This window comes from Hibiscus syriacus, unplaced genomic scaffold (assembly GCF_006381635.1).
Source record: "Hibiscus syriacus cultivar Baekdansim isolate YM2019G1 unplaced genomic scaffold, ASM638163v2 tig00110809_pilon, whole genome shotgun sequence".
NCBI lineage: Eukaryota > Viridiplantae > Streptophyta > Magnoliopsida > Malvales > Malvaceae > Hibiscus > Hibiscus syriacus.
The window spans coordinates 464,836-492,748 of record NW_024062869.1 but is presented as its reverse complement, the minus strand read 5'-3'; the positions used below and the strand labels follow the sequence as shown (position 1 = coordinate 492,748).

Sequence of the window (27,913 nt, the reverse complement as noted above, 5' to 3'; positions counted from 1 at the left end):
CATGGATGATTTCACATATCTGGGATTTTGCTGCTACTATATTTAAGGTAGACAATGCTATCACCTCATTTAATTCACAATATAACTATGCCAACTGAAGCAATCAAACAAGCACATTAGCTTGATTACTTTGCTACTAATTATTTCCCAAAGAAATTGGTTCTTAACCAATAAAAGTAAAAACAATTGAAACACCTTGTCATGTTTACCATTGCTCTGCCCGCCACGGCATATCCCCATTGTTTTAAGTGAGTTTCTTACTAACCATCTCGGGTCCCATAAAAAACGAATTCAGGTCACACAACTCTAACAGCAAAGATCTCTCTTTGCAATATTATATCCCAAACCTATCTATGCCTACTACATTTAAAACAGTAGCATGTCGAGTTGTCTTGAAAAAGTAGAGATGATTTAAAGTAAAAACTCAGGCATGAAGAATTATGAGAATAATAGTATAATGAAAGAGTAAAGGGTAGTGGTGTTTAACCTGGAAAAAGTGGTTTTTGCGGGTGAACTTGAGAGACCCAGATGATGTGAGGAACCAGGAATAATAAGGAAGCTGCTGTCCATGATACAAAGGCCGAGCTGAGATTGTAGGTTGGAGAAGCATTTCCCTTTCTTTCCAAGTTTTGGTCTTCACTGTTCAAAAATCAGCAGCGTATTGTGTTGGTGGTTGAAGAAAACACTCACCCCATTTAAAAATGGGTAAATATACTTTTTGGTATCTTAATTTTACATCCATTCAATTTAATACTTAATATTTTTCTATTCCAATTAAAATTCTCACTTTTTTTATTTACTTTAATGCTTATTTCTTTTTCAATTAGACACCTAAGGTTGTTTTATTATTTCAAATTAGATTACAAGGATTTAAATCTGGGTCAGGTCAGGTCAGGTGCAATTAAAAGAATTTTAAAATTCTATAAAATATAAATATTGTTTAAATGTAATAATTAATTAGAACATGTCAGAAGATAAGGCCGCCTTTGGGCAGGCCTTACGGACTTGAAACCTTTGGGCCTTTCGCTTTCTATTTTAATTTGGATTTATTTTTCTGGCCACCAATTAGAATTTTATTTTAATTTTAATTTTTTTGGATGAATGATGAAATTTCAGTATCCAAGGAGCAGAGAACTACTACAAAAGAACAAGGCATCAGGTTTTAACAAAAAATAGAAATCATAATTACAAATTTCATGTTCAAAAATAGTTAGTCATTCATAAGAAAGGGAATTGACCCTCCAAGAACTTAAAAGATGTTAAGCTGCAAATTAAAGAAATGGCGGTGGTCAGCCGCATGCAACCCACTGTTGTGTAATCCCTGCATGTTGGATTAAAAACACCACAATTTTCAGCCACCATTCTCTTCATGCTCTTCAAAAGCCAGACCATCAGTCAAGTACTCGATTTCTTCCCTTTATCGTCGATGCAATAAAGATTTATAATACCATACATTCTGAATGACACACGTTAATTATTAAAAAAAATTAAAACTAAATTCATCTTGCCATGTGAAGATACTAATTTTTTTACCCATATTAATTTTATTATTATTATTATAATTATTATTATTATTATTATTATTATTATTATTATTATTATTATTATTATCATTATTATTATTATTAAAAATATTAAATACATATATAAATATTATTAAAAATAATTAATTACAAACCAATTTTCTGGCCCAAACCAAACTGAAACCCAAAAACAATTTAGGGTTTCAGTTAGGGTTTCCTAACCCTAATCCCCAGCCGCCTCAGCTTGCTGCCGTTGGATCTGGCAAGATCCAACGGTCCAGATGGCTCCAGATGGAAACCCTAGCGTATGATACCCTAGGGCCACGCGACCGCCGTTGCTGTTCTCGCCGCCTCCGCCGCTGCCACGTCCCAACCGAAGGCTCCAGAAGCTCCAACGCCAGCCGTCCACGCCATGGCTACGGGGTGAGTCACCACTGGTAGTCCGGTGACTCACAGAGACCCCCTCTTCGGACCGATCCGATGGCCACACCGGTGCCCGAACCTGAAAAAAAAAAGAAAAAACAGAGACCAAAAGAAGAACACAGAGCCGGAAAAAAAAAACAGAGAAATAATATAAAAGAAAACTACTACCAACGATCTCAGTCAACATCCCACAACCAGCAACCAAAAATAGAAGGAAAAAAAGGAGAGAAGCTTACCGAGGAAGCCACGACCACCGGAACCCTCCAAACGTCACCGACAACCTTCGAAAACCGAAGGTATTTTCCTAGATTTCCTCCGGTTGGGAGCTTTTTAGGAGAAAATAACACCGGAACCGTCCTTAGGACGGTCCGATCTATTTAATGGTGGAAAAATAAGATTTTCCGGCCACCAGATGCGGTGGCCGGCGGTGATGGTCACGGCGGCAGACGGTTGCCGTCCGGTGACCGGCTTCCCTCCGGTGAGGGAAGCTAGAGAGCTGAGAGAGCTTTGTTCATTCTCTCTCAGTTAGAGAGAGAATGAAATTTGAAAAATGAAATAGATGGCCCGAAGGGCCGGCCGTTTTTGACCTTTTTATAGACCTTCCCGAACGACGTCGTTTCGGGAAGGACTATGCACGTAATTAGACAATAGTTAAACCCTGTCCGCCGTCCTCCTAACTTGTAAACTTTACATTTTAGTCACTAAATCGAATTTATAATTTTTTTAATTTATTCTTCGAATTTCAATTTTATTCATTTTAGTCCTTTATATTAAAATAATATATTTAGGATAAATAACAGATTTAATCCCTTAATTTTAATAAATAATATTTTAATCCCTAGTTTATATTTTTAATTTATTTTATTATAATATCCGAATTTTAGATCATTTTATTTTAGTCACTAAATAAATAAAATAAAGAAATAGCATGTTTAATCCCTAATATTTTGATTAATTATGAATTAGGTTTTTTAATTTTATTTTTACTATAATTTAGTCATTTATTTTAAATGTTTTCATTTATTTTACTGATTTTAAATATATTGTTCTATTTGTATTTTTATTGTTTTAATTTTACTTATTTATATTTTTAAATATTTTTATGTATTCATAAATATATACATAATAAATAGTAATTAAAATTTTCTAATATTTAATATCGAAGAAAAGGACAGTCTTAATACAACTGGATGTCCTATTCTGGTATTTTAAAATTAAACAATATTATTTAAATTAATATTTATCAATATCAAAGAAAAGAGCTGTCTTAAGGCACCTAGAAGTTCTTTTCTGATATTTTTAAATAAATAAATATTTTTTTATATATAATTTTGAAATAATAGGATTATAAATTAAATATATTTTTGAATTTTTTTAAAGTTTTAATAATAGAGACAATTTATAATTAAAAAGTACCAATTTTGGGTGTTGTAGGGGTGCTAATCCTTCCCTAAACGTAACCGACCACGAATCCCTTTTTATTATTAAAAAGAATGAATTTTTGGTTATAAACGCAGATCATTTCATTTTTTTTAATTGATGTTTTCTTAAAACTCTTTTAAAAAAATAATTTTTAGGTATTCGACCTACCTATCCCAAAAGGCCGATGGCGACTCCCAAATTATTTTAAAAAATATTTATTCACATCAATTTTCCCGCCAAGTAAATATTTCGTGCCCGGACGAAAACCGGTTACAACAGCTTGGCGACTCCGCTGGGGATCCGTCAAACTTTTAAAAATCAATTATGAATTGTCTCTATTAATTAAAAATTAAAAATTCATATATTTAATTTTTAATTTTATCTTTTCAAAATGTTTATATTTACTTATTATTTTCATAATATTTATATGTTTTATTTTTATTTTATTTGCAATTATTTTATTTCATTATTTATTTTACTGTCAAAGGTTTGAGCATTTCTCCTCACACACAACACGTGCATTGCATAACATAAAGCTCTATAATTGAGTTGTCCCTTTTAAGTGAGAGTGAAAGCGACGTCTTCGTGAGAATTTATTCTCCGTGTCAGACCTAGCAAGTAACTTTCGGGGTTCATATGCTCTATGTCTTCGTGAGAATTTATTCTCCGTGTCAGGCATAGAGAAATGTATCCCCTCGAATTGAACTCGATCCACTTTAGTCTGTGATGGACTAGGATTGAGGGTTAGCAACCCAAGGGGGCACTAACAAGGACAATTCGGGTACCTTTATTCTTAGATCTGAAACCCTGCATATATAAAAACCCTAGAAACTCTTCCGATCCTAAGTCATGCCGAAATTTTGTCCAAAATAAGTGTACACACAGGAGAAATGAATTCTGACTTTTATGTTAATTTATTTATTGATTAAATTACATGTTTATTTAAATTATTTAAATTCAGAAAAGCAAGTTTAAATAAAAAAATATTTATGTAAATGTTATTATTGAATTTTTTTATTATTATTATGTAAACTAATTTATTTTCTTTTTTTGTGTTCTTTATTTTTCTGTTTGCATAGCATCATACAGGATAAAAGGCATTGATCCTTGTGTTAATTGTCTCATTGGAAAGCCTTCATCTATGGATAAAAAGTGTTCAAATCAAGTAATTCTAAATTCAGAAGTAAGACAGTGGGCTGAGGACTTACAAAGACAAGAAGGAGACAGTCTGCAGGATGATTTTGTATCTGACTTGGCCAGTTATGCTCCAGTTTCACTAAAAAGAAATGATATGCAAGATTTGCGAAGCATTTGGGAAAGTTGGGATTCAAACAAAAAATTGCAGTTTTATCAGATTTACGGAGACATCCCATATTTGCTCTATGTCGAAGTTGATGATGAATTACTCAGAGCCCTAATTCAATTCTGGAATCCAGGGTACAATTGCTTCACTCTCAATAAAGAAGATTTGGTCCCTACTATTGAAGAATACACAACTTTGCTACATATAGATGGGGCTTTGGAGAATCGAATCTATTCAAAGTCAATTAAAACTCAACCCTTTCGAGTTAAATTAGCAAAGATTGCCGGGGTACGAGAAGAATGGATAGCATCCCGTACAAAACGAAAAGGAGAAAGCGAAGGCATTGCTTGGACCAACATTAAAGAACTTATTCAGAGTCATCCAGATATTAAAGTACGATTCGATTTATTTGCTCTGGGTATGTATGGTATGGTCATCTTCCCAAAACTATTGGGATATGTTGAAGCTGCAGTGGTAGATTTGTTTGAACAGCTACCGAAAAAGATTAATCCTGCTTCTGCAATCCTAGCAGAGACCTTCAGATCGTTAAATGCTTGTAGAAAGTTAGGAGGTGGACGATTCTCAGGGTGTACCCAGTTGTTATATGTTTGGATCCGTAGTCATTTCTGGAGGACAAAAAGTTTCATACCGACGCTTTAATACGGATTATTCACCATTAAAAGAATTTCTGGAGCAGGAATGGCCGAAAGAAATTAAGAAAAATATGTGGATTAATGCCTTTCGAAATCTGCAAAGCAATGACATTGTTTGGCGAGCCCCGTGGCAAATACAAAGGGAATTCATTTACAAATGTGGAGATTACAACTGGATAATGCTACTCGGATTATGGGGAGGAATTGGATATGCACCACTTCTGGTTATAAGACAGTATGAAGGTCGTCAATTTGTACCTGTCACTGCTGGATTACAGTCATCTGAATTCGCATTTCACAGCAAAAATTATAAAAGAAGTATCATAGAAGCTGTTACAGCTTGGAAAACAACTTTTTGTATCCGAGCTAAAGCAGCAAAAGAAATGCTAACTCCTGATTATGAAGAATGGAGATCAGCCAGAAAAAATGAAAATATTCCTCTATCAGATCAAAATGAGGACATTTCTATGGAAGATCGCATTAAGGTGGTTCCATCAGAGATTGAAATACTGAGAGCTGAGTTTGAAGCAGAAAGAGAAGGCTGGTCGAAAGAATTAGAGCAAATGAGACAAGATAAAGCTATGTTGGGGGTTGACATTGACTTCCATTCATCACAATGTGCAATGTTGAGAAAAGATAAAGAAAAAGGTGATGATGAATTCAGAGCATTACAGAAAAATTACCAGGAGTTATACAAATCCCGAAAAGCATCAAGACCAAGCCAAACAACAATACAGATGACCAGAGAATTGAACATCGAGAAAAGACGAGCCGAAGATCTGAAAGGAAAGAATAGTCGTCTACTCAAAAGCCTTGAGAAAGGAAAGCAAAAAATGGAAGATTTTGAGGTCGACAGAAGAGAGCGAATTATAAAACACAAGGCTGAACACCGCGAGATCATGAATGAAATGCAAAGAGAAAGGGATCGAGCCAAAGATTTAGAAGAAATGAAGAATGACATCTTTAATAAATTTGAAGGTGAGAAAAATATCATGTTCAAGGGATTTGAATCTGAAATGAACCAGTTGATTGCTGAACTTGAAGTCAGAGGCCAAAAGATGGAAGAATCCAATGTTGAAAAAGAAAAATGGGAGCTGGAAAGAAAAAATTTCAACACCAGACTTGAGGTAGAGCAGGAAGTGGTTAGAAATTGGATGCAAAGATGCAGAAACAAGGATGTTCAAATCCAGAAGCTTAATCAAAGAACGCAAGAAGCACGAACAAAACTTGAAGAAGATCTGGATCAGTCTAGAAATAAAAACTCAGAGTTTAATGCTTACATTTTGCAACTTGAGGAATCATTGTTTCAAGAAAAGGTTCGTCTAGGACCTAATGACCTCAAAGAAAGTAATGAGGAAAATGCTTCACTGCGAAGACGCATTAGAGATCTTGAAAAAATTCTGCACAATTGTCAAGTCAGAATCACTGAGTTAGAGCAAACTCTTGAAGGAACGAATGAACAATGGCAAAAGTCAACTGAGTTCTATGTAGAAAGAAGTGAAGAAAGAAGTAATATGGTGTTCGAGGCCATGGTTCAAATGAGCGAAGTTGCTAGATATGTTGGGGAACTAGCTGTTGAAGCCAAAATAATTGAGCATCAAGTTGATCCAATTTTTAAGTACGGAAAGAAGGTGTCATGGTTAATGAAAGAAGTTATAGAGATTAATAGGAAAGCTATGCCCTATCTGTAGTTATGAACTATTATAAAGAAACTTTTGTATGCCGATGAAAGTTGTTCTATGACAGTTAACTTTTTGGGATCAATACCTTTTTTGCATACATACATTCTGCATACATATATCATTCATTTCATAATTTTCTTTATGAATAATTTTATTTATTAAGATAAAATTCATTAATTAAAATTTGAGAAAAAATAATAATATTAAAAGATTTTTCAATCGCAGTTATTCTGGCCAAAAGAGAAATACAACATCACTACGGTACTAGACAAGCTACTAAGAGAATTATGGAGGATAAAATACAACGTATTGAGGAACAACATCATAAGGAACAAGAAGAAATGAGAATGAAGTTGGAAAAAATTGAAGCCAATATTGCAAATTCACAAGACAGTATGATGCAGAAAATAGAGGACATGTTTAAAAGGCATGCAATCATTGGAAAAATGCATGAAAATCCTGTATCTTTAGACCAAGAACCCATATATCCTCTAGGTTTTCCACCAGAACCAATTTATCACTCTGGTACTACACCTATACAAATCAATGCTCGTACATCTACATTACAAGAAGCCAAACCACATGAAGATCAACAAGTGAATCCTGCATCTTCAAGTAAAAATCCGCTTACATCCGATGTGAAAATAGGGGATCTTAATACTGAGCATTTGATCCCAGATTTGAATGAGCTGAATGAGAAACAAAAAGTAAATGAAGAACTGACCAGACAGATCAAGAGCTTAGAAGAACGAATGAAATCTGTGGAAATAACTGAATCATTCTATGGGTTTGACGCTAGTGAATTGAGTTTGGTTCCAGACCTAATCCTCCCCATCAAGTTCAAGGCTCCTGAATTTGATAAATATGACGGTACTACATGCCCTTCATCCCACATTACTATGTTTTGTCGCAGAATGGAAGGATATGTGAAAGACGAGAAATTATTAATTCACTGCTTTCAGGATAGTCTGACAGGACCTGCTCTAAAATGGTATACTCAATTGACCAAAGCCAACATTAGATCTTGGAAAGATCTGGCTAAAGCATTCTTAGAGCAGTATCGCCACGTAACAGACATGGTTCCTGATAGATGGACTCTCCAAAATTTGGAGAAAAAGAATAATGAAACATTCAGACAGTATGCTCAGAGATGGCGTGATACAGCAGCCCAAGTTCAACCACCTTTGTCAGAAAAAGAGGCCACAGTAATATTTGTTCATACCTTGAAGGCTCCTTATTTAAATCATTTAATGGGGAATGCAACCAGAAATTTTGCAGATTTGGTCATTTCTGGAGAACTCATTGAAAATGTTTTGAAAAGTGGCAAGATTGAATCAAATGAAGGGTCTAGTTCCAAAAGACCTATGTACCGGAAAAAGGAGAATGAAGTCAACAATGCAAATTCTTACAGCAAAGATTCATCGAAAAGTGTTACAATAACCCAGCCAAGGGTTAAGAAAGAGGAAACAAACACTAATCGAGCAGAGTCCAGAGGATCTCGAAAGGAAAATGAAAGGTTGTCTTTTGTACCTTTACCAGTACCATACGCTGAGATCTATGATTCACTGTTAAAAGCAGATGTCATACGGCCCTATCCTTTGGTTCCCATGCAACCACCATTCCCTCCTTGGTATGATACAAAGGCACACTGTGTTTATCATGAAGGAATCACGGGTCATTCTATTGAAAACTGTTTGGCATTCAAAAGGGTGGTTCAAAATTTGATCAACACTGGGAAGTTGGAATTCAATACGCCATCTGCATCAAATCATCCATTGCCAAATCATGGAGATAAAAACGTGAATGCAATTCAGGAAGAGAACAGAAAGAAAGCAAAAACTGACATTTCTGAAATTAAATCTCCGTTTGTTTGGGTATTCCAACAACTCTCTTTAGCCGGTATAATTCCACAACAATTCAGGCCAAAGCAGAATGAAGGCAAGAATTATTGTGAATATCATCAGGAGAAAGGGCATAAAATCCAACTATGTCCTGAATTTAGGGATTTGGTGCAAAAATTGATGAACAACAGAGAAATAGAATTCTTTGAAGAAGAACCAGGAAAAAAAGAAGATGATGTTTGCTCATCAGAGGATTCTAAACCTAATCAAAGAATAAATGATCCTGTGATCATTAATGTGAAATCATCTACGGTGATTCCTGCACCAATAAAGCCGAAAGTAGTTATCACCACTCCTCTACCATTTCCATACAAAGATACCCGCAGGGTACCTTGGAATTATACTACCAATGTTTCAATGGTAGGAGGATCTGTTTCTCTAGAAAAAACAGAAGAGAAAATACAGAGTCTGAGTACAACATCGACGTCTGAAGCAGTGAGCGAGGTCGGTTTTTTTACAAGAAGTGAGAGATGTTATTCTCCCGAAAACTCCAATGCTTCAGAACAAGTGAAAGCAAAAGGAAAAGCCATGGCAATACCTCAGAAGGTATTTGAAGATGAATCCCTTCCAGCATTTAATGAGCCTGTGACAGAAAAACAAGCTCAAAAATTTTTGAAATTCCTGAAACATAGTGAGTATAGTGTGGTTGAACAACTACACAAACAACAAGCGAGAATTTCTATTCTTGATCTATTGATGAATTCAGAAGCACATAGAAATGCTTTGATGAAAATTCTCAATCAAACCTTTATCCCTGAAGATATATCCCTCAATAAACTTGACAGAATTGTGGGACATATAGCCGCTGACAATTACATAACGTTCACGGATGTTGAAATACCAGAGGGCGGAATGGGGTCAGTAAAAGCTTTGAACATCACAACACATTGTCATGGTCATATGTTGCCAGGAGTATTGATTGACAATGGATCCGCTCTCAACTTGATGCCTCTAGTCACACTTCAAAGAATGCCTGTGGATCAATCACACATGAAGAGTTATCAGAATGTAGTGTGAGCATTTGATGGAACTCAAAAAGAGGTGCTTGGGAAAATGGAAATACCGTTGTTAATTGGACCAGTTGTGTAAAGTATTGACTTTGTGGTGATGGACATCCACCCTACATATAATTGTCTATTAGGGAGGCCATGGATTCATTCAGCAGGAGCCGTTCCTTCTTCATTACATCAGAAATTGAAATTTGTTGTTGATGGACAATTAATATGCGTCAGTGCTGAAGAAGAAATCATTGCGTCGGTAACAAGTGATGTTCCATATATCGACACCAATGATGATGCTCTTGAATGCTCTTTCCGAGCTCTTGAATTTGTAAATGCAACCTTTATTGCAGAAGGAAGCAAAATTCCATATCCCAGATTGTCTGATTGCACCAAGATGACGGTACAACAAACTTTAGGCATCGGAGCTAAAGCTGGGAAAGGGTTAGGAAAGAATCTTCAAGGGATTTCAGTTCCTGTCAATATACAGATGAAGAAAGATCGCTTTGGGCTTGGATTTAAGCCCAATTTTCAGCAAAAGAACAAAGAGATGAAAAGAAGATGTGAAGACAGAAAGGCAAAATTCAAAGGAGGAGAAATCCTTTGGAAACACATGTCTTTCCCACAGTTGAAGACCATATTCAGATCAGGGGGAACAATTAATGTAGAACAGCAGCTTGTTGAAGCCTTTAAAGAAGAAAAGTTGACGAAAGATCAAGACATAGTCGAAGAAGCTATGAATGGATTATTTATCAACATGATCATGAATGACAACAAGACTGGCAAATACTTGGATAGGATTCGCCCATGTTTTCCTGGAGAAACACTCAACAATTGGACCACTGAAGATCTTCCTATAGTTTTTAATATTAACGCAGAGTAATATTCGGAACTAATCTTTATGTTTAGCTCAAAAATATGAAAACTTTTTGTTATCTTGTAAAAGAAATTATGTTAAATATAAGAAATTTTCTTTAAAATTTTCAGATGGCAATCATTCTTTACATTTTATTACATTTTACATTTCATAAATTTACTATATTCTTTCGGAAATATGTCCGACTTAAATTTGCAGGTGTCACCATGTTAATAGCATGTTTATTCCTAGATTTAATCCAGTGATAAATTTAGAGCAGCCTATATGTCTGGAAGAAATCAATGGGTGTGAGGATGAACTGGAATGTGATGTTCCTACTGAACTATTAAGATTGGTAGAAAAAGAAGACAAACAAATTCTACCCCACAAAGAAGAGGTTGAGACTGTGAATTTGGGAACAGATGAAGAAATAAAAGAGGTGAAAATTGGTACTACTCTGACAATCCAGATAAAACAAGAATTGATAAATCTCCTTCAAGAGTTCAAAGATATCTTTGCTTGGTCTTATCAAGATATGCCTGGTTTGAGCACAGATATAGTGATACACAAACTTCCAATCAATCCAGAATATAAACCGGTCCAACAAAAGCTCAGACGAATGAGGCCAGAAATGTTATTGCAGATCAAAGAGGAAGTGATGAAACAGATCAATGCAGGTTTCCTACAAGCATCTAAATACCCCGAATGGATAGCCAACATTGTTCCCGTACCAAAGAAAAATGGAAAAGTTCGAATGTGTGTGGATTACAGAGATCTCAACAAAGCTAGTCCAAAAGATAGCTTTCCATTACCCCACATAGACACATTGGTGGACAATACTGCAGGACATGCATGGTTTTCATTCATGGATGGATTTTCAGGATATAATCAGATAAAAATGAATCCTGAAGACATGGAAAAAACAACATTTATAACCATGTGGGGCACATTCTGTTATAAAGTGATGCTATTTGGATTGAAAAATGCAGGGGCAACGTATCAAAGAGCCATGGTAACTTTGTTTCATGACATGATGCACAAAGAGATTGAAGTATATGTAGATGACATGATTGCCAAATCCCGAACTGAAGAAGAACATATTCAAAATCTGAGAAAGCTTTTCCAGAGATTGAGGAAGTATCAATTAAAGCTCAACCCCGCTAAATGCACTTTTGGAGTAACTTCTGGGAAACTTTTGGGATTTGTGGTCAGCAAAAAAGGAATCGAGATTGATCCAGATAAAGTAAAAGCAATTCAAGAGCTCCCACCACCCAATACAAAAAAAGAAGTTCGAGGCTTTTTGGGAAGATTAAATTATATATCTCGGTTCATTTCTCAATTAACTGACAAATGTGATCCAGTGTTCAAATTACTTCGAAAGAACAATCCTGAAGTCTGGAATGAAGAATGTCAAGAAACTTTGGATATTATTAAGAAATATTTATCCAATGCCCCAATTTTAGTATCACCAATGCCTGATAGACCGTTAATTCTCTACTTGACGGTCTTCGAAAATTCGATGGGATGTGTACTAGGACAGCATGATGAATCTGGAAGAAAAGAAAAAGCTATTTATTATCTGAGCAAGAAATTTACCGATTGTGAAATTCGATATCCACCAATACAAAAATTATGTTGTGCTTTGGTGTGGGCTACTCGAAGACTCAGACAATATATGCTATACCATACTACTTGGTTGATATCAAAACTTGATCCTTTGAAATTCTTAATGGAATCACCAGCTTTGACAGGTAGAATGGCTAGATGGCAGATGTTATTATCTGAGTTTGATATTGTATATGTCAACCAAAAAGCGATAAAAGGAAGTGTAATAGCTGATTTTCTGGCCAGTCGTGTATCAAATGATTATCAGCCTTTGAGCTTCAATTTTCCCGATGAAGATTTATTGTGCATATCCATGAATGAAGAAGTCAAAACAAATGATGCATTTACAACTTGGAAGCTTTACTTTGACGGAGCATCTAATGCTTTGGGACGAGGAATCGGGGCAGTATTAATTTCTCCAGAAAATATTTGTTATCCCTTTACAAGCAGACTGGAGTTCTTTTGCACCAATAACATGGCGGAATATGAAGCTTGTGTCATGGGATTGAAAGCAGCTATAGAAAGAAAAATCAAATGTCTCAAAATATATGGAGATTCATCGTTAGTGGTGTATCAATTGCGAGGAGAATGGGAAACAAAAGATCCCAAATTGTTGGAATATCGAAATTTTACCCTTGAATTAGTGAAGGAATTTGAGAAAGTTACCTTCAATTATCTCCCTCGAGAAGAAAATCAAATGGCAGATGCTTTGGCTACATTAGCTGCTATGTTTCAAGCAACTAAGAAGGTTGATATGATGCCAATCAAAATGCAAGTATATGAAATTCCTGCACATTGTTATAGTGTGGAAAAAGAGGTAGATGGTAAACCATGGTATTATGATATCCTGCAATATATCAAAAATCAAAGTTATCCACCAAATGCATCGGAAATTGATAAAAGAACCTTGAGAAGAATGGTTGCTGGATATTTTCTTGATGGAAAGATTATGTATAGAAGAAGCAATGATCAAATGCTATTGAGATGTTTAAATACCAGCGAAGCTCGAAATGTCATTGAAGAAGTACACAGTGGAATATGTGGAACACATGCAAATGGTCTTTCTATGGCCAGAAAAATAATGAGATATGGATACTATTGGGCTACCATGTACACAGATTGCATTGATTATGCAAGGAAATGTCATAAATGCCAGATATATGCAGACAAGATTCATGTACCTCCATCTCCTTTACATGTAATGACAGCACCCTGGCCATTTTCTATGTGGGGAATAGATGTCATTGGAGCAATCACACCAAAAGCATCGAATGGACATTGTTTCATCCTTGTGGCAATTGATTATTTTACCAAATGGGTTGAAGCTGCTTCATATACCAATATTAAGAGGTCCACAGTCTGCAAATTCATAAAGAAAGAGATAGTTTGCCGGTATGGCCTACCAGAAAGGATCATTACAGATAATGCTCTGAACCTGAACAACAAAATGATGACCGAACTTTGTGCGCAGTTTAAAATCAAACATGCAAACTCAGTGGCGTATCGTCCAAAGATGAATGGGGCAGTTGAAGCAGCAAACAAGAACATCAAGAGGATCATTACAAAGACCACTGAAACTTACAAAGATTGGCACGAGAAGTTACCTTTTGCTTTATATGCATACCGAACTACTGTTCGAACATCTACTGGGGCAACACCTTTTTCTTTAGTCTACGGGATGGAAGCAGTCTTACCAATTGAAGTTGAGATTCCATCGCTTCGAATATTGAGAGAAACAAAATTGGATGAATCTGAATGGATCCAAGCTAGAGTTGATCAATTGAACCTTGTTGAGGAGAAAAGATTGAAAGCTATTTGCCATGGACAGATGTATCAGAAACGGATGATGAAGTCTCATGACAAAAAAGTACATCCAAGAGAATTCCAAGAGGGTGATCTAGTACTAAAAAAGATTTTGCCTATACATAAAGATTTCCGTGGGAAATGGATGCCTAATTGGGAAGGGCCATACGTTGTGAAAAAGGCCTTTTCCGGAGGAGCGTTGATCTTGGCAGAAATGGATGGAAAAATTCTGAGAAATCCAATAAACTCAGATTCTGTCAAGAAATATTATGCTTGAAGAAAAAAAAAAGAAAGAAAAGAAAAAAAAAAGAGTAAAAAGAAAAAGGGGGGTCAAGGTGAAAACCCGCAAAGGGCATCTTGTAACCAAAAGGGAGGATTTGAGTTGAAAACCTGAAAAGGCGGCTCAAATGCAGGTTGATATTAGGCATATGGCAATTGAACCCTCTTAAGATTTTAACATTTTGGAAGAAACTTCACATCTACAAGCATTTCGACAACGTTTGAGATCTTCCAGACAAAAGCTTACATCATTACTCTAAATTGTGTCAACTTGATTAATTTAGAAATACTTATGCTTATAATTTGTGGAGACATTTGAATTTTTATCATTCTTATGCTTGCCATAACTTTGAATACAATTCTATCTATTTCAAGTTCAATTTATTTGAGATTCAATTTATTTGTAGAAATTCAATTTATTTTTATATATGAATTAACATAATTTTGAAATAATTTAAAGATTTCTGAATATCACTTTATGTTAATATTTTTAAATACATGGAATACAAAATAAACAAATCATCATCATCTTAAAGCCATGAACATTAAGATTGTTACACGGGATGCTACCGACAACAAGGTTGAATTTGACAAATCTACTCATCAATTGCTCTAACCGATCACCATTCAGTTCTTGCATCTTTGTTTTCAAAGATATACTAAGACAGTAGAAGGCAATCCTTGCAGCACTGATTCCAGCAAAAAGAAACAAGACATTGATATCACTGGGAAACATATCTCTATACAGATCCTTGTGTATGGTTTTTAAGAAACCTAGAAGCATTTCCACTTCATCAGGTTCAAGTGGAACAACTTTTTTCCTTCCAACCCATACTAGATTCCATTTTCAGCACTCATCAAGAACATACTTTTGGATACTCGAAGGTGGCTTATTGTCATAAGATTCAAGAGCCTTACAGATCCTTTCTGTCAATTTGGCACTTCCTGTACATGTTTATAAACAGTTCAACTTTATTCTTGGATCCCATGAAAGCCATCATTTCTTTGTCAATGGAAAAGCATCAGCACATGGAGGAAGCAGAATAAGAGAAAATCTGTTCTTAATTGGCAGAATTATGAATATAGCCATTGTTAGTATAGTAGCATGGAAATGCTTCGAATCTACAAATTCTGGCTCTACATCAAATAAGTATTGTGATATCCTAGTCCAAACATTAACTGAAAGATGAATTTGTTCATAGCATCTTCTGGAAGTGTTCTTTGAGTTATCTGATCTGGTTTGGCAGAATCAATCATTGAATTTAGGAGATGAATGTGTTCATAGCATCTTCTGGAAGTGTTCTTTGAGTTGTCTGATCTGGTTTGACAGAACCAATCATTGAATTTAGAAGATGAATGTGTTAATAGCATCTTCTGGAAGTGTTCTTTGAGTTATCTGATCTGGTTTGGCAGAACCAACCATTGAATTTGAAAGATAAATTTGCTCATAGCATCTTCTGGAAGTTTTCTTTGAGTTATCTGATCTGGTTGGACAGAACCAATCATTGAGTTTAGAAGATGAATTTGCCAATAACATCTTCTGGAAGTGTTCTTTGAGTTATCTGATCTGGTTGGACAGAACCAATCATTGAATTTAGAAGATGAATTTGCCAATAGCATCTTCTGGAAGTGTTCTTTGAGTTATCTGATCTGGTTGGACAAAACCAATCATTGAATTTAGAAGATGAATTTGCCAATAGCATCTTCTGGAAGTGTTCTTTGAGTTATCTGATCTGGTTGGACAGAACCAATCATGGAGTTTAGAAGAGGAATTTGCCAATAGCATCTTCTGGAAGTGTTCTTTGAGTTATCTGATCTGGTTTGGCAGACCAATCATTGAATTTGGAAGATGAATTTGCTCATAGTAAAAATAAGGATACTCAATAGTATCTTCTGGAAGTGTTCTTTGAGTTATTTGATCTGGTTTGGTAAGAACTACAGAACCAATCATTGGAATTAAAAGATGAACTGCATGATCGTCTTCATTAAGAAGTTTCTTTTCAAGCTTCTTTTGCTTATTCCTTTCCCAAAAAAAAAATCATAGCCCAAGTTTCGCCTTTTCTTGTAATTGGGATCATTGCATAATGGCTTCCCATCTTGTACCGGAAGAAATGTGTCAGTAACATTAGTCATGTGAGCAGCACATATAAAATTTGCCAATTTTGCAATTGATGAATTTGGACCACACGTCTCTACATGGCTATTGAAGCTTCAGCCTTTGAGAATCCCATTTTTGTCAAGTATAACAGTTTATTCTCCTCATCAGAATCAGAATTCAAGATTTTTCGGTATTAGAAGAACTATCGATATCTGTGAAATCATCTTGAAAGGTCACTTCATAATCAGATGAGTTGTTATCAGAATCAACATGTTGCCTGAATGCAAGCTTTTCAAGAGCCTATACTATTGATTTTTATTCTCAAGAGATTTTATGACATTATATCTACATTTGTCAAAGATGATAGATTCTCTCATTTGAAGGAGAAAAATGTATTGGGTTTTTACAATTGAAGAAATACTCAATTTACCAATCTGAAATCAAATAAATCAACATTCATGCATCATATTTTAGGTGTTTACAAAAATAGGTGCATTTTCATTCACTTTCATCTATGTTGAGTTTTTAACAGGAATTTCAAAGATTTTAGCAAAGATTCAAATCTATTATTTGATGGATTGACATTTCCAGAGAAAGTTCATAATGAGAAGAACTCATCTGAAGAAGGAAGAAGAAGTTCATAATGAGAAGAATTTGTTCAACCTTTTACTTGAATCCATCATTTGATGGATCATCATCTCCAGAGAAAGTTCATAATGAGAAGAACTCATCTGAAGAAGGAAGAAGAAGTTCATAATGAGAAGAATTTGTTCAACCTTTTACTTGAATCCATCATTTGATGGATCATCATTTCCAGAGAAAGTTCATAATGAGAAGAACTCATCTGAAGAAGGAAGAAGAAGTTCATAATGAGAAGAATTTGTTCAACCTTTTACTTGAATCCATCATTTGATGGATCATCATTTCCAGAGAAAGTTCATAATGAGAAGAACTCATCTGAAGAAGGAAGAAGAAATTCATAATGAGAAGAATTTGTTCAACCTTTTACTTGAATCCATCATTTGATGGATCATCATTTCCAGAGAAAGTTCATAATGAGAAGAACTCATCTGAAGAAGGAAGAAGAAGTTCATAATGAGAAGAATTTGTTCAACCTTTTACCTGAATTCATTAATTGATGGATTATCTTTTCCAGAGAAAGTTCATAATGAGAAGAACTCATCTGAAGAAGGAAGAAGAAGTTCATAATGAGAAGAACTCATCTGAAGAAGGAAGAAGAAGTTCATAATGAGAAGAATTTGTTCAACTTTTTGTTTGAATTCATCATTTGATGGGTCAGCATCATCCCCAGCAGAAAGTTCATAATGAGAAGAACTCATCTGAAGAAAGAGAAGAATTTATTCAATATCTCCATTATGATCAAGTGAAGCTAAATGGATAAAAAAATTTATTATCTTTTCATTTTTGCCCTATTCTTGTTAACACAAGAATGAGCAAAGAGGGGCAGCTGAAGATACTAATTTTTTTACCCATATTAATTTTATTATTATTATTATTATTATTATTATTATTATTATTATCATTATTATTATTATTATTATTATTATTATTATCATTATTATTATTATTAAAAATATTAAATACATATATAAATATTATTAAAAATAATTAATTACAAACCAATTTTCTGGCCCAAACCAAACTGAAACCCAAAAACAATTTAGGGTTTCAGTTAGGGTTTCCTAACCCTAATCCCCAGCCGCCTCAGCTTGCTGCCGTTGGATCTGGCAAGATCCAACGGTCCAGATGGCTCCAGATGGAAACCCTAGGGTATGATACCCTAGGGCCACGCGGCCGCCGTTGCTGTTCTCGCCGCCTCCGCCGCTGCCACGTCCCAACCGAAGGCTCCAGAAGCTCCAACGCCAGCCGTCCACGCCATGGCTACGGGGTGAGTCACCACTGGTAGTCCGGTGACTCACAGAGACCCCCTCTTCGGACCGGTCCGATGGCCACACCGGTGGTGGCTATAAAAGCCACCACCCGAACCTGAAAAAAAAAAGAAAAAACAGAGACCAAAAGAAGAACACAGAGCCGGAAAAAAAAACAGAGAAATAATATAAAAGAAAACTACTACCAACGATCTCAGTCAACATCCCACAACCAGCAACCAAAAATAGAAGGAAAAAAAGGAGAGAAGCTTACCGAGGAAGCCACGACCACCGGAACCCTCCAAACGTCATCGACAACCTTCGAAAACCGAAGGTATTTTCCTAGATTTGCTCCGGTTGGGAGCTTTTTAGGAGAAAATAACACCGGAACCGTCCTTAGGACGGTCCGATCTATTTAATGGTGGAAAAATAAGATTTTCCGACCACCAGATGCGGTGGCCGGCGGTGATGGTCACGGCGGCAGACGGTTGCCGTCCGGTGACCGGCTTCCCTCCGGTGAGGGAAGCTAGAGAGCTGAGAGAGCTTTGTTCATTCTCTCTCAGTTAGAGAGAATGAAATTTGAAAAATGAAATAGATGGCCTGAAGGGCCGGCCGTTTTTGACCTTTTATAGACCTTCCCGAACGACGTCGTTTCGGGAAGGACTATGCGCGTAATTAGACAATAGTTAAACCCTGTCCGCCGTCCTCCTAACTTGTAAACTTTACATTTTAGTCACTAAATCGAATTTATATTTTTTTTTAATTTATTCTTCGAATTTCAATTTTATTCATTTTAGTCCTTTATATTAAAATAATATATTTAGGATAATAACAGATTTAATCCCTTAATTTTAATAAATAATATTTTAATCCCTAGTTTATATTTTTAATTTATTATTATAATATCCGAATTTTAGATCATTTATTTTAGTCACTAAATAAATAAAATAAAGAAATAGCATGTTTAATCCCTAATATTTTGATTAATTATGAATTAGGTTTTTAATTTTATTTTTACTATAATTTAGTCATTTATTTTAAATGTTTTCATTTATTTTACTGATTTTAAATATATTGTTCTATTTGTATTTTTATTGTTTTAATTTTACTTATTTATATTTTTAAATATTTTTATGTATTCATAAATATATACATAATAAATAGTAATTAAATTTTTCTAATATTTAATATCGAAGAAAAGGACAGTCTTAATACAACTGGATGTCCTATTCTGGTATTTTAAAATTAAACAATATTATTTAAATTAATATTTATCAATATCAAAGAAAAGAGCTGTCTTAAGGCACCTAGAAGTTCTTTTCTGATATTTTTAAATAAATAAATATTTTTTTATATATAATTTTGAAATAATAGGATTATAAATTAAATATATTTTTGAATTTTTTTAAAGTTTTAATAATAGAGACAATTTATAATTAAAAAGTACCAATTTTGGGCGTTGTAGGGGTGCTAATCCTTCCCTAAACGTAACCGACCACGAATCCCTTTTTATTATTAAAAAGAATGAATTTTTGGTTATAAACGCAGATCATTTCATTTTTTTAATTGATGTTTTCTTAAAACTCTTTTTAAAAAAATAATTTTTAGGTATTCGACCTACCTAACCCAAAAGGCCGATGACGACTCCCAAATTATTTTAAAAAATATTTATTCACATCAATTTTCCCGCCAAGTAAATATTTCGTGCCCGGACGAAAACCGGTTACAACACCATGAATATAAAATTTATTCCAACGTCGGTGATCGAGCTCACCGGAAACTTTTTACCGTCACTTGTCTAACATACAGTCAAAGAAATGCCGATGATACTATCAATGCCATTTTTTCTGTCCTCTACCTTGATAAATAAATAGAGAGAATATAGAGAAGTTTTACAATATTGAGAAGTTTTACAATATATAGAGAGATCTTCATTCACGGCGCAACCAAAGAAAAAAGAGTCACGTTAATGAAAAACAATAATTAAAATGCCAAAATTCATAAAAATTCAAACGTTGAAAGAAAAATAAACAAAGACGAACATTATTACATGCATATATATGCACCTGTGCATGCGCAATATACAGTTTCGTAAACATGACAAATGAAAACAAGAAGAAGAAGAAGAAGAAGAGTAAAAATGTGAAACTTTCTGCATACACCCTAAAGCATGCAGGAAGTTTCTCTTTATCATAACAAAACCATGTTTTCTCTACTACAATATGTAAATCTACTTTTAGCAATGCAATTACATTTGGTAAATCTGATCAAGGATAATTTCCAAACATACTTCCATATATATAATATTAATTTGACACGAGAATTTCCAAACATACTTCCGCTATGATTCTGGGAAGCAACCCAGCAGATGGTGTTGTTCTTGAGCTTCTACTTCATCGTTGTGGGATATTAGAGCCGCAGTACTTTGAAATGGATAAGATGTCGTCGTATCAGTCAACTGAGAGTTAAGCAAGTTGTTAAAGTTCGTCCAGTCGATTATTTGTATTTGACTGCTGCTACTACTGCACTTTTCTTCATCGCAGTTGAAAATCATTTCTTTTTCTGCTAAACTGGGTGAGACAGTAACGGCCGGGGGACTATCCAGTTCCGGTGGTTCAATGACTTGTTGTTGGCTGTCCAAAAAATTGTGGTTATCGGAACCATAGGATTCATAAAAACTCGTTCCTTGATTCGTGTGAAGATGAAGGTGAGATGGAGTAACTTGGCTGGTATGTCTGATATAGTAAGCGTGGTTCCATGCTTCAAAGCCTTGCCTTTGATTTGGGCTCGGCTTTCTAAATGCCCTGCACACCACCCATCCTTCTTCCTGCAATTTGCAATGAACTCAATATATCAGTAAACATACATCTCCAATTCTTCATCGATATATATATATATATATATAACTTACTTGGGGCGGTCCGAGTTCAGAAGTTTGGAGTCGATACTCATGCATGATCCAATCAGTTTTCCGACCATTAGGTGCACGGCCTTTGTAGAAAACCAGAGTCTTTCTCATCCCGATAATTTTGTTCTTAGAAAGCACAGATTTATCCCTCCCTGTTGCCTTCCAGAACCCAGCCGCAGTGGCTCTATTCGTCCTTGTTCCCGTTGGATACTTCCTATCTTTATAACTGAAGAAATACCACTCGCTTTGTTCTTCATTCCCTACATTACATGTTGCTGCACAACCCCAAACCCAAACCGTGTATTAGTGTGAACATATGTTAGCTTTTGAAAATATCCCTTTGACCTCTGTCATGGCATGGTGATCTATATCATTATAGTCATTATATAGTTTACGAGTAAGAGAAAAGTTGGACGAAAAGGAATGGATTCTTTTTCACATTTTCTTTTACAAAACGTCAAACCCTAGCTAGCTAGTATAGGACCAACAAGTAGAAGCCAAGTAAAAAACTGATATACAACATTGGTTAATTGATAAATAAATTTACCCTGGATATCCCACGGCTCCATCTTGTATAGATCAATCTCGATTATAACATCTAGATCAATTTTTGAGTGCATTGATCTTTCTTTGGAGATAATATCCTACAAGTTCTTCTTCAGTAGGATGAAATCTAAAGCCCGGTGGCACGCAAGATTCCAAATCCATCATGGATCTACTCCTGGAAAACATGAAAAAAAAAATTAATATCAAAAGAACAAAGAGTGAAAGCATAAATCAAGGTTTTCCCAAGGGTTTATAACACAAGCTCCCAACAAACATAGGGTTGAATGGCGTAATCAAATACAAGGGCAAGTTGGGAGAGAGAGACATGACTCTTTGATGACATGAATTGCCAATGCTTTTTACAAACGATAATGGAAGTAAACGCACATGTTTTAGCCTATATACTTCATTCCTCAACTCTTGAGTTGCAAGAGTAGCTGCTTTTTTTATTATATAGTGGGTGATCAATGATGTAACTTATGGGGACCCAAAGCTGGTTGCCCCCTGCATGCTCTTTCTTTCAATCCCATAATAAAATAAAAGAGAAAGAGAGAGATGTCAGGCTATACTGAACCCAAAGTAGTGTTATGTTTGATGTCTGGTGGAGGCAAATTAAGCATAAAAATTTTGCCGAAAAGCTTGACTTTGTTTTCTGGCACAAACAAGCATGGTGTTGCTTTGAGTGCAGTGCACTCCGCAGAGTGGATAATATGTTTTCACAGTGCCCCCCACCAACTAAATATTGTAGACTAAAGTTACACCCTCAAATTCTACTCGGTGGTGGGCTATCAGAGCTCCATCTTCTCCATTAATAAACAGAAACTAAACTCTTCTGATCTACTTACAACACATTGATGCTACTTGATCTATATGCATGATTTAGAAATCCAATATTCTTTTGACTATATATGCATGACAAACGCTAACAAAGAACCCTGATCGCAGTGAACTGCAGATTGCAGAGGGGGAGCTCCTATATATATTAAAGACACACACAGGCACGAATATATGTATACTCACAAGATGAAAATATTGGGATCTTTGGCTTGTTCTTCGATTGAAGAGAGAGTTTATAAGACGGTGTTAGTGTTTGCAAAGGGGGAGAGACAGTGTTGTTAAATATGTATGAAGAAGAAATGATAAATCTGAAAATGTAAGAGATGTAAAGAAAAGAGTGAAGATATAAATATATATATAGTAAGGAGTAAGGGAAGGAGGATTATTGATGCTTGGGGTGGCAGATGCACAGATAGGTAAATGAATGAATGATATGAAAGGTTCGTTTGGACGGCGTCACTCCAAATTTTCACGCCACCCCCACCCCCTCCCTCTCTTCCTTCCCACCGAAATTTTATGCCCTAAGATTTTCCTCACTTTACCAACAATTAAACCCCACTCACACAATGAAAACAGTATAAATTAGGATAAAGTATACAAATAGTTGTTCCACTTTGGATTATACAAAGTTATTTAGTTGAATCTTTAGATTAAAAGTCATAAAATGATCCATTGACTATTAAAAGTTATTTAGTTGAATCTTTAGATTAAAATGATCCATTGATTGTAGATTATTGTTTTGTTGAAAAATCTCGACTATTAAAAATTATAAAATGATAATTTGACTATTTATATATTCCAAACTCATCATTTTCCATTAAAAATTGACAGTCGATTGAGTTAGAAGTTAACATACTGATTAAGATATAATAAAATCATATTTTAATGATGTCTACTGGCACCGTTGTTTTTAAACACTGGCTCGACAACACAATGTTACAAGCACTAGCTCGACAATATAATATAAACAAAGAATCGATCCACAAAATACAAATCAAACGGTTTTGAGATCAAATTTTATCATATCTTAAGCAATATATTAACGCTCAGCTCAAACAGTCGTCAATTTTTTTTTTATAAAAATGATGAATTTGAAATATATGAATAGTCGATTGATCATTTTATAACTTTTAATAGTCAGACGACTCAACAAAACAACATTATATATTCAGAAAATTATTTTATTAGTTTTAATAGCCATGTACTCCACAAAACAACGTTTTGTAATTGAGAAATCATTCGTCTATTTCAACCTAATAAATAATTACTGCTTTTGTAACTCTTGGCAAATATTTAATATATAAATTTTTGGATAACATTAAAATATCTTTAAATTAATAAATATTAAACATAATCATATATATATATATATATATATATATATATATATGGATATAGCACTCCTTTTTCGTCATTTATCTCTTAATTTCATATGTTTTTCATCGTCTAAACTAGTTATCAAGTATTGGTCTTTCTTGTCTTTTCTTATAATATATGTTATTGTTCTTTTTTATATAAAAAAATTATTTTTAATTTTATATGTTCATGCAGCATACTTTTTTATCTTTTTAATTTTAAATTTTACATCATTTTTCAAAATTCAAATGATGTTTATTCAAAAAAAAATTGTTAATATGTCCTTTAGATTAAGAACCAGACAATAATAAACACTTGTAACTATCAAAAACATGTCGTGATTGAGTTGTGTTGATGTCAATTTATCAACTAGTCATCATATTATATGTTATGTTTATGTTAGTGTTGATAATATTTATCATTTACAGTCGATAATGACTTTTATTTGTATTTATCATTTGTTCAAGTTGTTTGGTTAAATTTTAATTTTTTTTCTTCATAATTTTAGTTTTTTATGATTAGTCTATAAAATTTTATGATTTTAAGTAAAATATATTATTTATATGTTGAATTTACTTTTATTTTATATTTTTTATAATTTTAAAATATTTTTAGCCAATAAAATTAATTATTATTAATGAAAAAAATATAGATGTAATATTTATTGACCATTGTTACTATGTAATAATTGAATATTCCATCCACAATTCAGCTCTACTCGTTTGTGTTTGGTGCGCAGCTCTTGCCATTTGACATGGCTAATATAGCGAAATGTGTCGGATTTAGCTGTCTTTATCAAGATAAATAGATAAAATAATTTTGTTGTGTTATATTATCTGTTTCTTTATGCTTTTTTTTGGGGGTATAGCATGGGAGATGAGTCCCACTAAAGCTACATTCCTTTTTATCATCACATGCCTGCCTCTTGCTTTATCTCCTTTTATTACAACCAAAAAAATACTGAATGGTTTTCTTATTATTCACTTAAAAATAATACAAATTGGTAAGTAGTTTATATACAAATTTATCATACAAGATCAGCACCAGAAAACTAACTTAGCTAATAATGTAACTAACCCGTAACTATAACAACCCCCTCTCAAGATGGAGATCAGTGGATGTTGAGAAGTCCCATCTTGCTAATGAGAGAAGAAAACGCAAGCGAGTGAAGAGCCTTTGTAAAAATGTCGGCCAACTGATTTTCAGATTGAACATGAAACAGTTTAAGAAGCCTTGTCAAATTTTATCTCGAATGAAATGACAGTCGACCTCAATGTTTTTAGTCCGCTCATGAAAAACTTGATTTGAAGCTAAATGGATGGCAACTTGATTCTCACAGTACAGGAAAACTTGAGAAATCGAAATCTAAAATAAAGATAACATAGCAGCAAACCATACTAATTCACAAGTAGCTGATGCCATAGCCCGATATTCAGCCTCACAGGAAGAACGAATCACAGTGTGTTGCTTCTTGGAGTTCCATGAAATCAAGTTACTACCAAGGTAAGTGTAGAAACCAGTGGTAGAATGACGAGTATCAGGACAAGAGCTATAATCCAAGTCAAAAAAAATCGATCAATTGCAAATTAGATGATGAAGAAAAAAACAAACCTAGTCCAGAATTCTTCTTAATATAGGAAAGGAGATGGTAAACAGCCTTAAGATGAGGATGTCGAGGCGAAGAGACAAATTGGCTTAATAGGTAAATGGTGTATGTGATATCAGGCCTGGTGTGCGTAAGGTATAACAACCGTCCAATCAATCGTCGATAAAGATGAGGATCTGGCAATAGTTCACCATCATGCAAACTTAGCCCGTGAGAAGAAACAAAGGGCAACAACACATGCTTTTTGCCAAGAGAACTTGTGTCCTCTAATAACTGCAAGACATATCCCCTTTGGGACAAAGAGATCCCAGTTGAGTTTCGAGCAATCTAAAACCCGATGAAGTATTATAAGGGCCCTAAGTCCTTAAGTTTAAAGTGTTACTGAAGGAATTCACGAACCTCTGCAAGTAATTCTAAACTTTATCCAACAAGAACAATACCGTCAACGTAAACCAAAAGAGCCACAAGATTATATCCCAAACCTTTAACAAATAATGAATGCTCTAAAGGAGATTACTTAAAACCGAACTTCAAAATATCCTCAGAAAACACATGGAACCATTGGCGTGAGGCCTGCTTTAGCCCATAAATTGACTTATGGAGCTTACAGACCAAATGAGGTGCTTGAGAGTTTGGATTATAGCTGAGGGGCAACTTCATATAAATTTGCTCATCAAGAATGCCATTAAGGAAGACATTGTTCACGTCAAACTGTTGAAGGTGCCAACTATGAGTTCCAGCAAGAGCAAGCATAACTTTAAAAGCCGTCTTTTTTACAATCGGTGTAATTGATACCCTCAACCTATGTGAACCCTTTTGCCACCAAACAGGCCTTGTACCTGTCAATGGCATCCGCTTTGCGTTTAATTCGATAAACCCACTTGTAATCGATGACTTGTTTTCCTTCTGACAAAGAAACAACATACCAGGTATTGAGAGACTCCATGGCTCGTAATTCGTCCTCCATTGCAATCATTCACTCTGAAAACTTGACGCTTGATGATAAAAACTAGGTTCATAGACAAATGGGGCATTTGTTATGGAAGCAACAAACTCAGTTGACAATCGTGATAAAAAAAGATGATACTAAATAGGATAACGAAAAGAAGAAGACATATTGCAGTAATATTGCTAAAGATATGAGGGTTTATAGGAAGTTCGAGAAGACCTGTGTGACACTATTTCATGTGGCACCAAATCTGGTTGTGGGTCAGGAGCAACCCCAGGCAAGCAATCTAATTTATCTTTTTCAACCAAGTGATCACTGTTAAAAGCTAGTTTCAAAGTTTGGCAACCAACTTTTAAAAATGTTTTTCAAAGTTTGGTAAATGTTTCTTTGAAAAATGTTTTTCAAAGTTTGGTAAAGTTTGGTAGATGTTTGTTGAAAATAGGAATGGGTAAATTCACTTTAGTCATTGCACTTTAGGGTATTTCAAAGATTAGTCCCTAAGTTTCAACTATAAATACCCTATCTCATTTAGCTTCAAAATCATCCCAAAATCCCAAATCATTTCTTTCTCCCAATACTAGAGAGTTTCTTATGAGTAGTGAGTATTTTGTAAACACCTGTAAATTTTCTCTCTTAGTAAAAGATCTGCAGCATTCCGGAGACGTAAGCACAATTGGCTGAACTCTGTTATCAATTTTCGGGTATTATTTTTCCGCTTTTATTTCACATTCTTACTAATCTGGTTATAGAGAAATTACTTGTTTACTCGTTTATTTCCCAACAACTGGTATCAGAGCTTTCGGTTGTAAATTTTGTCAATTTTTGCGAGGTTACTATTCATTACTATTCACATGAATAGTAAATTTCGTGAATATTAAAAATTTTGTAAGTGATACGAATTTGTCGACGAATGTGTTCTAATACACGGTGGTTCGCAAGAATTGTCAGAAACGATCCAAATGAAGCCAGATTCGAGTGGGAGCAATGACTGCAGACGAATGGAATGTGAAAATTGAAAAGTTCGATGGTACGGACTTTGGCTTTTGGAAGATGCAGATTGAAGATTTTCTATACCAGAAAAATCTATATCAATCTCTCTCAGGAAAGCAACCAGAGGGCATGAAGAATGAAGACTGGGCTCTTCTCGACAGACAAGCCCTCGGAGTTATTCAACTGACGTTGTCCTGCAATATTGCTTTCAACATAGCAAAGGAAAAGACCACAGCGGGTCTTATGGCGGCTCTCTCCAGTATGTATGAAAAGCCATCGGCCTCAA

The 27,913-nt window shown here is 34.7% G+C and overlaps 1 pseudogene; it reads right to left on the bottom strand.

The window, feature by feature from the left end:
- Window positions 1-20,462: 20,462 nt before the first annotated feature.
- Window positions 20,463-22,285, bottom strand: LOC120141473 (annotated as a pseudogene).
- Window positions 22,286-27,913: the final 5,628 nt, after the last annotated feature.